Source organism: Mobula birostris, chromosome 23 (genome assembly GCF_030028105.1).
Source record: "Mobula birostris isolate sMobBir1 chromosome 23, sMobBir1.hap1, whole genome shotgun sequence".
Classification (NCBI taxonomy): Eukaryota; Metazoa; Chordata; class Chondrichthyes; order Myliobatiformes; family Myliobatidae; genus Mobula; species Mobula birostris.
The window spans coordinates 28,202,129-28,214,283 of NC_092392.1; the positions used below are offsets into that span (position 1 = coordinate 28,202,129).

The 12,155-nt window shown below is 44.2% G+C and overlaps 1 protein-coding gene across 9 annotated transcripts in view; it reads right to left on the reverse strand.

The window, feature by feature from the left end:
- sema3d (sema domain, immunoglobulin domain (Ig), short basic domain, secreted, (semaphorin) 3D) overlaps positions 1-12,155 on the reverse strand; it is a 258,748-nt gene that overhangs the window by 126,043 nt on the left and 120,550 nt on the right. The window lies entirely within an intron of this gene.

The following is a 12,155-nucleotide window of genomic DNA, read 5'->3' on the forward strand; positions in this document are numbered from 1 at the left end:
AAGAACCTGAACTTGACCTTAAGTGGACCCCTTCAATGTTTGAAAGAAGTGTACACTGAGGTGGACAAAGAGAAAACTGAGGAAGTCACATTCACTCCTCCTACAGACCTCTCAAGGTGAAAGCCTAAGAAAGATTCACCAGGCTAATTCCAGGAATGAAGAAATTGCTCTAGCACATGGCTAAAGATATTAGATCAATACTCTTTGGAGTTTAGAAGAGTACAAGATATTGACCAAAAGGTCAGCTACCACTTTCTCTCCACAGATGCCGCCTGATCCATTGAGTTCCTGCGGCTGTTTGGTTTCTGGCTCCAGATCCTAGTATCTGCTGTCTTTTGTGTGTTACGTTAAAGAGTTCACAGTGAAAACTGGCTAATAGAAAGCAAAGGAGAGTGTGAGGATGCAGGAAGAGCAGTAGTGAGGGAAGTAACAGATCCATTACACACACACACACACACACACACACACACACACACACATGCACATTTACAAATTCATTCAGACACACCCTAACATAAAGACATCCACACACACAGAACTCACATGTAACACTTGCATAAATTTCACGTGCACGCACGCACATACACACGCACACACACACACATACATACACACACAAACACACATACATACACACACACACCCCCACACACACACACACACACCATGCACGTATAAACTCACGTATACACAGAGGCACATCAATTCACATAGCGCATTCACATGTATAAACATACACACAGACACACGCACATTCACACACAGACACACACACACACTCACTCACACACAGACACACGCACTCACTCAAACACACAACAGAGAATGAACTCAAAAGGTGATACTTAGTTTTGCTCTTTACCCAACTGTTGACCTATTTTCTGTTTAAAAAGTTAATTAAATAAGTTTTGATTAGGGGAGGGAACAGCTCTAAAGAGAGAATGTTTTCTGGAGCATCAGAGACTGAGGGGACACCTGACAGAAGTTTATAAATCATGAGAGGAATGGATAGGGGAGACGATCAGGATCTTTTCCACAGGATGGATTTGCCAGATACTAAAGGACATGAAATAAAGGTGCGATGGGAGTTTACAGGTGTACAGGGCATGTTATTTTGTTTTGACAGAGAGTGGTGGGTCCCTGGAACAGGCTGCTAGTGCAGGAGGCAGATGGAAGAGGGTATTTAAGAGAGTTTTGGTTGGACAGGTCAATATGCAGGGACTGGAGAGATAAGCATCATATGCAGGCAGAAAGGATCAGGTCTGCACTGGCATTGTGGGCCGTTCCTGTGCTGGACTGTTCTACATTCAATATAAAATTGCATAACTTGGCAACAGAAGGCAAGTATCCTTTTAGATAGTAATTTCAAAATTCAAAAAGACTTTTCAAATGTAAAATTTGTTGCCACATCCAAGGTAGAGACAAAAAGATGTTTGGTCTGTCAGGGAGTCAGGGGTGACGGGAAATAAGGAGGGGGGTGAACTAAGGCCAGGATCAGACCAGCTGTGACCCTGTTGAACAGTCGGGGCAGGTTCAAGGCTCTTAGTGTCTGATTCCTGTTCCTGTCAGTTTTATGTTTCTGAGCGAAAGGATAGGTGAGACCTCCAGCCCAGCAAGAGCCTCAGATTGCTCCAGTGACCGCGGCTCCCTGCCCCACCATCGTCATCGGTCAGTGATGCGTGAATGAGAGAGGCAGCCACTTCATGGGAAGTCAGTATATTTAATTATGCAGTCACTTGTGAGAGTTGGAGAAATATGTGCTGACCAATTCAGTCATCCCGGGCAGTATGTTAAAAGCAAACAGATTTTTAAACATTATCAGCCATCCAGGAAACCTGTGTGGGATTATAGAAACTGGAAGGTTGAAGAAGTGATATTTATTGACATGGAGGACCACAGGAAATCTGGCCGCCGCTGTTCACCAGCAATAAGGAGCAGTGACCTGAAGTACAGGCTGCAGAGATTTCAGTTTCCTTCAAGGTGGCTAAGGTGAGGGGCATAATTCTAAGGTGATTGGAGGAAAGTATGGGGAGGGAATATCAGAGGTAGGTTTTGTTTTACACAGAGAGTGGAATGTGCTGCCAGGGGTGGTGGCAGACTCAGATACATTATGAACATTTAAGAATCTCTTAGAAGGGCACGTGGATGAAAGAAAAGTGCAGAGCGATGTGAGTTGGAAGGGTTAGTTTGATCGTGGAGTAAATTAAAAGGCTGGCCCAACATTGCAGGCCGACAGGTCTGTACTTTGCTGTATTTTTCTATTTTCAATCTTCTATATTTTAAATACAGCTTGGACAAAACTTTTTTAAGAATTGATAAATTTAAACCTTACTGTGAGCTGGTTTTCAAAACCCCTCGGTCTTATGAACAAGTCTCCATAGGTTCCAGTTGTTCAAGGAAACGCTGGAACGTGGAAGAAATTCGCTGGTCTTCGAAGTAGCTCACTACCGCCTACTATGGGCTGATGAAGGAATGGCAGTAATAGTTGTGGTGTGAGTGGAAGAGAGTGATCCACCCACCAACCCACCCCCTCATATGTACACAAACCCTAAGAAAAATGCAAAGGTTCCAAAGATTCAAGGAGGAACTTTCACCCAGAGAAAATGATGGAGAGTTGGACCACGTTACTTAGAGAGAGAAGGAAACAGAAAGCCTCATTGCATTTTATAACTGAAGAGCAATAACTGGAGGACTATGGACTCAGGTCAAAAATTGGGCTTTTACTTGGTCATGATGAATGGAAGAGGTCAATTCTGAGGCACAAATTCTTCTTCGTCAGCCATTTTCTGTCAGCTGGGTTTCTACGGAAACCACAGGACAACTCAACTCAGACTGCTTAGTCACAGGGTCCTACAAGGCAACACACTCTTCAGTCTAACTAATCCATGTTGACCATGGTATCCATCTCAGCTCATCCTATTTGCCCATATCTACACTCAAATCTGAGTTTACTGTCATCTGCACAAGTCCATGTGTGCAGAGATACGATGTAAAACTTACTTGCTGCAAAATCAAAGACTCAGTGCATCGCATAAGCGGCATTCACAAGAAAAACACAAATTATGCATACATTTTACAAGTAAACACAAAATAGTCCACTTTAGTGCAAAGTGATTAAAGCGGTCATAGTGTTGCTAAACTGTAGTGATAACGGTTTTGCTAGTTGGTTTAAGAATCAACTGGTTGAAGGAAAGTAGCTGTTCCTGCACCTGGTGGTGTGGGACTTCAGGCTTCTGTACCTCCTGCCCAATGGTGGCTGTGAGAAGATGGCATGTCCCAGATGGTAGGGGTCTTAGATGATGGATATTTTCTTCTTCAGGCAACACCTTCTGTAGATACTCCTGATGGTGGGGAGAGTTTTATCACCACTCCCTGCAACTAATTGCTGCACCAGATGTGATGCAGCCAATTGTACTCAGACTAAATCTGTCTGTGTCACTGAGTGTGCTATGTGGAGATTCCTCTGCGTGATTTTCAGGGGTTTGCTGCTGACGTTGGGCGGCAAGCAGAAAGCCTGTGCAGCATCTTCACCTCACCCTTTGCTGGAAGGGTTAACACGCAGTCTGACAAGTGTGCCGTGATGTTCTCCCCCATCTCTGGAAGACTGAGCAGGAAAGCTAACATTATGGTTGCAATGTTCAGACTTCATGAACCATGACTAGTCTGCATTGAAAGATTAATCCACTCAAGTCAGTGACGTCCAAGGGGACATCTGACTGGCTGTTTAAATTGTAATTAGGCTAACGACTGCTGGGCATAGTTACAGACAGTCCTCTGCTCCCAGTCACAAACTAAACGGCCGCTTTAATTGCCTACTGCAGGCTTACAGACATAAATGCTTCCAGGAGCAGCACAAGTCCGCGGCATTGTCCGGGTGTCCCCGAGAGGCACGGAGCGAATTAAATAATCATCAGAACACAAGAGCTGCCAAATCCCCGAGAGGGGCACTGTTGGAGAAATCCAATCCCCTTTCTCGCACAAGGGCTCAGCTCTTCATCAACTTCCTCTGAGATAAAATTCATGGAAAATACAGCGAGTTTTTCTAGAATTCATCATGGCCCGGGCAACGGTGTCTTCAAAAATCCACAATAACATTATCCTCAACACTTTCCTCTAGAGTTCCTTTTGGAATTAGAATTGGTTTATTATAGTTATGTGTTGCAAGATACAGTGAAAAACCTGTCCTGCATACTGTTCATACAGATTAATTCATCCCACAGTGCATTGAGGTATAAGAAGATAACAGAATGCAGAATGATGCGTTACATTTACAGAGAGAGTGCAATGCAGACAGTCAATAAGGTGCAAGATCACATTGAAAGTAGATTGTGAGGCCAAGTGCCTACCTTATCATACTAGGGAACCATTTAATAGTCTTATAACAGCAGGATAAAAGCTGTCCTTCAGCCTTGTGGTATGTGCTTTCAAGCCTTTGTATCTTCTGTTTATGCGTGACTATAATAAGCCACCAAACCCTCTAATAGGAATATACAGGACACAGAATTGGTGAGAGCCCAAAGAAATGCCAAACCCACATTTGACCTTTCCATTTTTCCGCCCTTACTCGTTTCATCTTTGCTTGTGCTCCCAAATTCTATACTCAATGCTATGACTGGTAAAGGCCAGTGGTGACAAACGACTCTTTCAGCATCCTGTCTGTCCACTTGCGAATCCACTTTCAGTGAATTACGAGGGGTGATTGATAAATTCGTGGCCTAAGGTAGAAGGAGGTGAGTTATACAGCTCTCGTTACATGCACGTGCAATTCAACTCTTTGAGTGATTATGCAGGAAGGTTGAAGTTAATAACTCATCTCCTTCTACCTTAGGCCACGAGCTTATCAATCACCCCTGCTGTGGACAACTTCTGGAGGTCCAAAACGCCGACTTCCACAAAGAAGGGATCTGTATGCTCCACAACCACTGGACTAAGTGTGTAAATGTGGGAAAAATAAATGTGCTAGGTTTTCTAAAATTGACTCTTTCTACCTTAGGCCACGAACTTATCAATTACCCCTCTCGTATGTGCTTGCACTCCTCGTTCACTCTTATCCAATACTGACAAACCAGACTTGAAAATACCTTTATCACTGGACAACAAATGTTTTCAAAAGCGTTGTTTCATCAGAATTTTTTTTGTTTATGATAGACCGCTTGAAGCTGAACATAAATATAATTTCAGACTACTCGTGTCACTTAGGAACTTGGAGAAACAAGAAATTAACTTTTATTGAATATAATGAATTTAATTGCATAACAGGGCTGATTCTTTGCAGTAGTTCCACTATGCTAAAAATGCTTAGTTGATGATTTTCATTTGTACTCAGTGTCTGAAACTTCTCGCCTAAGTGTCCAACAATAATCAGCCAGCATTGATCCAGTTGCCCTGATATCGTTTCTCCATGACTGCAATGTCCTGGTGAAACCTTTTACCATGCTCATCGCTGACAATCGCCAAGATTTGCAGGGAAGAAGTCTAAATGGGAATGCTTGAAGCATATTGTCAACCAGTTGCACGTAGTCTGGTGCTCTGTAGCTGCCAAGAAAATTTCCAACAACATCCTTGAATGCCTTCCATGTGATTTTCTTTGGTCCCACTGGTAGTTCTTCAAATTGCCTGTCACTGATGACCAGTTTGATTTGTGGACCAACAAAAATGCCTTCCTTAATCTTAGCATCAGTTATTCTGGGAAATATCTATCTCAAATATCAAAATCCTTCAGAAGAATTTTTGTGCCTGGTGACAGCAAGGTCTATCTTTGCAGTCTTGAAACCAGTAATTCTGCTTTTGCCTTTGACAAATCTACATCTCTGACCAGGTCATTTAACCCAGATTGAGTTATCAACTGAAGTTCACTCAGCATAATGGGTTCAAATTCTGTATCAGTATCAGTGTCTTTTTCATTCCTGACTTGTGCATCACCACATCTTCGTCTGCCTGCTCTTGACTACATGTCCTGTTTTTCTAAAAACTGTCCTGCCACACAGCATCTGCCCTGCCTAAGCACACCCAAACATGCCTGGCCAAGATAGAAAACTTTTCAGCTTACATTGTGGGCTACGTTTAAATTGACGTGAATTATGAATTGAAATAACAAATATAGGCAATTTCAAAAAAAAATGGTGAGTGATGAGGAACCTGCATGATGATTTTCATGATCAGCAGCCTAAGATCCATAAGATACACCCAAAAGTATTCAGGAAGCAACATTTTTGTTGTCCAGTGTATTCAAACATTGAATACAGATGGCAGAATTGGACTCTCATACTCACACCTCCTTTGGCACAACTCCTCTGTTTATTTTGTTAACAGTTCCCACTCTCCCTGTACAACATGCTCTGGCCACAGACACTTTGAGTAGGACCACAGATTCTGAGAACCACCAATCTTCAGGCTGTGTGTCGACACTTACTTTGCATACCACAAACCACAGCCTCCCTGAGATGAGGAATCTGCTTTATCTGGCTCTCCACTTTCCCGCTCAAGGCCATCTTCACACTCCACCTCCTCTCAGCCCACCAGTAGTAAAGAAACAACGGCAAACATCGGGAAGCCTCAAGGTGAAATGTTGAACATTAAGATGAAATGGCCTGTGATTGGGATGAACCATTCCACTCTGGCATCATGACAAGATCCATCAATGAGTATGCCCACTGTGAGACAGCCTTTGAAATCATTATCACATTTAGCACAACTCAGTAGGTTAACCTCCAGAGAGAATTCTCAAAGGGACAGACAGACTATAGTGTAAGAGACCAACACTTATTTTTCACAAAATTGCAGGGTATGCTATGAAGCAGGGCAGATATTCACTCTTCTATAAATCTAAGCAATAGGAATTGATGAAATTAAAACAGAAAGCTCTGGAAACATTCAGTAGGTCCACTATTTGATGCTGTCCTTACCCGCTTCGCCTCCATTTCCGAGACATCTGTGCTGAGCTCATCTTCCCGTCAACTTAACAGGGACCTCTTGAGCCTCACCTGCCACCCCATGAGCCTTTGCATCCAACACATTATTCTCCGCAACCTCCACCATCTTAAACAGAACCCTACCACCAAACACATCTTTACCTGCCCTTCCCCCACCACTCTGTTTCCTGCATGGATTGCTCCCTCCATGATTCCCTTTGCCATTTGTCATTCGCCCCTTCTGCCACTTACCCCTGCAAGCGGCGGAAGTGTTACAACTGCCCATTCACCTCCTCCTTCACTTCCATTCAGAGCCCCAAACAGCTCCAGGTAAGGTAACTGCAAATCTGCTGGGGTTATCTGCTGTTGCAGCCTCCTCTACATTGTTGACACCCGATGTAGATTGGGGGACTGCTTTGTTAAGCACTTCCAACCAATTCAAAAAAGCAGGATTATCCAGTAGCTAAACATTTTAATTCCTATCTCCATTTCCATTCTGACATTTCAGTCCGTGACCTCCTTTTCTGCTATGAGGAGGCCACTCTCAGCTTGGAGGAGCAACACCTCATATTTCATCTAGGTAGCCTCCAACCTGATGGCATAAACATCGATTTCTCTAACTTCCAGTAATTCTTTCTCCCGCCCCCTTCCCCCTTCTTCATTTCCCCATTGTGGCCTCTTACCTCCACCTGCCTATCACCTCCCTTTGGTGCTCTTCCTCTTTCCCTTTCTCCCATGGTTCACTCTCCTCTCCTATCAGATTCCTTCATCTTCAGCCCTTTGCCTTTTCTACCTATCGCCTTCCAGCTTCTTATTTCAATCCCCGCCCCCCCCTCCCCCCTTCCTGGCTCCACCTATCATCTTCCAGCTTACACTCCTTCCTTTCCACCCACCTTTTTATTCTGGTATATTCCCCTTTCCTTTCCAGTGCTGAAGAAAGGCCTCAGCCTGAAACGTCAACTGTACTCTTCCACAGATGCTGCCTGACCTGCTGAGATCCTCCAGCATTTTGTGTGTGTTACTCCTTTCACTAACCCCACTGAGCCCAACAGTTGATTTTCACATCTCATTTCTACATTAAAATTCCAGGATTTCAGCCCACTGGCATCAACTTTTGAAGTTGCTGTGGCACCGCATGTACAACAATCAGCGGCATCGTCAGTGGATGGGGCCGGTCCAAGATTTATCCATGTTTTAAGTTAGCTGAGAGCATCGTGACATACTGCATCATTGCATGGTGCAGAAACTGCTCTGCGGCAGACAGGAAGGGTCGACAACGGGGAGTCAGAACTGCCCAGCGCATCACTGGCACCACCCTCCCCACCATCAAAAACATGTACAAAAGGGTGTCGGAAAAAAGCCAAGCAATATCATAAAGGATCCCACACATCCTGCTCATGAACTGTTAGTCCTGCTCCCATCAGAGAAGAGACTATGCAGCATCCACACCAGGACCACCAGACTCAAAAACTATTACTATCCCCAAGCAGTAGGGCTAATCAACACATCCACCCACTAACCCACCCCTCCACACCCTCAGCCACCACTACTTTATCATTTCCTGGAAGAGTCACCTGTACAGACACTCCTGTGACTGGTGATACTTCATGTACATACAATCGACCCGTGTGTACAAGCTATCTTAAGTAGTTATATTTATAAACGTGAGAAATTCTGGTGCCCTTCCTTTCCAGTCCGGATGAAGAGTCTCGGCCCAAAACGTTGACTGTTTATCCCTCCCCATAGATGCTGCCTGACTTGCTGAGTTCCTCCAGCATTTTGTGTGTGTTGTTTATATTTATTGTGTTCTTTATCTTCTTGTGTGTTTTTTTTGTGTGGTGCGTTGGATTCAGACCAACAACCATTTTGTTCTCTTTCACACTTGTGTACTGAGTAATGACGGTAAATAATCTTGAATGGTGAATCTCCTCCATACATTCCCACTGGTGCTCTTGCCACAGCAGAACTTCATAAGAGCATGTTAACTGTCCATCCACAGCATCACCAGGGTTACAGGTCTCTTTGAGAGAACAGATAAGCGAGTTCAAGGGATGATACATTGCCCCTCACTTCTGACACTTGCTCACTGTGGCCTGGGTTGATTGCATAATCCTTTATCAAATGCAAGAACGTTTTTGACTGATAGACACATTTCTCATCAGGACAGATGATTCCTGACCATTTAAACTCAACCGCAGTTATTTTCTATCCATTCAGATTGAGTTCCCAACCCTTGCCTGAACTCCTCTGACCTTTGGTCAACAACAGTGTTTCGAATTGGTAGGAGGGCTTCCCAGGTTCCCACAGTTGAAGGCCTCATACCGTGTTATCATACAATAGAAACAGGCCATCATTCTGCGAAGACAGAGAGCAGGACAATATAAAAGAGCGACTATAGATTATTTATTTGTCAATGCCTTCAGGAGCTCAGCGGGTTACCTGGTGTGGCCACAACCCCAAACAAAATGAAAGACTGAATTCCTTCCTTAATAGCACATCACAAAGAATGCCTGGGCCATTTAGTGGTAAATTCCACCAATGAATATAATGCATCATTAAAGCTTCTGGGGAACCTAAAGCCTTGTCAAAGTTGTGGGAATCTTCCAATAGCTTTTTCTGTCAATCGATTTGATCTGGTCTTTAATGTGACCTTTGCGCAAAAGGTCACAAGCCGTTGGACCCTGGAGTCTCGAAGCACCATCAGAAACAGAATCAGGTTTAATTTTGCCAGCGTACGTCATGAAATGTGTTGTTTTGCAGTGACAGTACATTGTAATTCCCCCCGCTGACTGTAAAGAGTTTGTACGTTCTCCCCGTGTACTCTACAAGTACCTCGGGTCAAGAATGATGAGTTCGGAGAAGGCGCTGGCCTGGAGGGCTATGAACGACATGAAGGAAATCTGGAAGTCGAACCTGACCAGAGGGCTTAAAAAGAGGATTTTCATAGCAGTCATTGAGTCCATTCTCACGTACTGATGCGAGACGTGGACACTCAACAAGACGATGCGAAAGTCTCTAGATGGTTGCTATACACGAATGCTCCAGATAGCTCTTGACATGAGTTGGCAACAGCACACGACGAACGTTGAGCTCTATGACGACCTACCGATGCTCACCACTGAAATCGAGGTGAGAAGACTGCAACTAGCAGGGCACTGTCTACGCCACCCCGAGCTACCTGCCAGCCTAGTCATCATATGGGAGCCCAAGCACGGGAGGATGAACCCTGGGCGCCCTCCCAAGACTATGGTCAACGCGCTCCTAGAAGACAGCGGCGCGGCTAATGTAGATGAACTGAACACACTGATGAGGGGGAGGGAGAAGTGGAGAGTCCGTCATCATGCCCGACGCTGGCCCCCTAGGCCTGAGTCGATGCTGTAGTAGTACGTTCTCCCTGTGACTGTGTGAGTTTCTTCCAGTGCTCTGGTTTTCTCACACAATCCAAAGGCTGTGGTAGGTTCATTTCTTCCACAATCCAAAGACGAGTGGTAGATTAATTGGTCAGTCTAAATTGGGGTTAAATTGGGGTTGCTGGGCGGCGCGGTTCGAAGAACCAGAAGGGCCTGTTCCATGCTGTATCTCAATAAATAAATAAACATCACAATAAAAAATAAAATAAGTAAGTAGTGCAAAAAGAGAGGGGGGAGACACTGAGGTAGTGTACATGGATTTATTGTCCATCCAGAAATCTGATGGCGGAGGGGACGATGTTGTTCCTGAAATGTTGAGGGTGTGTCTTCAGGCTCCTGTACCTCCTCCCCGATGGTAGCAATGAAAAGAGGGCATGTGCTGGATGATGGGGCTCCTTAATAATGGATGCCGCCTTTGGCTTATAGTTAGCTGTATCTCAATGGATTGGTAACTGCTCTGAACACTTCGAGGAGAGCAAATAGAGACTGATGCTGAAGCAGTTCAAAGAGTATAGGGCAAGATAGTGTTTCACCTGGCCAAGCTGAATATCACCGAATCTTGTTACCTTCAGCATTGAACAACCAAAACAGTGTGGTGCTATTGATAATTTAGCAATGTTTTTCAATTGCTTTAATTTGCATTCAAGCTGAATTTCTGAATGGACAAAGAGCCTATGTACACTAACACTATACTTTTCATTTTTCTCTGCTATCTTTTTGCACTATTAATTTTATTTATTTATATGTCATTGTAACTCATAGTTTTTTTGTTATTATGTGTTGCAATGTACTACTGCTGCATAACAGCAGATTTCCTGATATACAGTATGCCAGTGATATTAAACCTGATTCTGGTTCAGAGTTATTGTTTTGTGCACAAGTAGAGATGCAGAGAAAGACTTGACTGCAGCAACATCGCAGACACAGGGCTACAGACATGTAGACCACAAGAGCAGGCTCTCTGGTCCATCACATAGTGACGAACTACAACAGTACAGTAGCATGGTAGTTAGCACAATTGCTTTACTGTGCCAGGGTCCAAATCCCCCACTGTCTGTAAGGAGTTTGCACATTCTCTCTGTGACCTCATGGGTTTCCTCTAGGTGCTCTGGTTTCCTCCCACATTCTAAAAAGACATACAGGTGAGAGTTGGTGAGTTGTGGGTATACTATGTTGGCACCAGAAGCATGGTGACACTTGCAGACTGTCACCAGAACACCTTCGGATTGTGTCGGCTGTTAACACAAAAGATGCATTTCACTGTCTGTTTCAATGTACATATGACAAATAAAGCTAATCTTCTTCTAACAAGTTAACCTAATGTCACCTAATTGGGCACGTGGCCAAGTGGTTAAGGCATTTGTCTAGTGATCTGAAGGTGGCTAGTTCAAGCCTCAGCTGTGCCAGCATGTTTGTGTCCTTGAGCAAGGCACTTAACCACACATTGCTCTAGTGTCTGTGCGAAGAGTGGCGCCCCACACAGACTTCCAATCTGCGCCATGTAAGGCATGAAAATGCCCAACGCAGGCCTCTCATGGTCTGAGTCGACGTTCCCTCCCCTACCTAATTAAACTAATCCCTTCTGCCTGCACATGTTACACACCTCTCCGTTCTCTACATACTCAGGAGCCCGTCTAAGATATTCCCAAACACCACTATCGTATCTGCCTCTACACTAATCCTGGTTGTGCATTCCAGGCACCCAACGCTCTCCGTGGGAAAACAATCGCTGGCCAAAGACAACACACACAATGCAAATAAAATATAAATTATCGAGAGAACGAAGAATAGGAGAATAAAACACTGTGCAAAAAAACAATCTTACTGTGAGGAC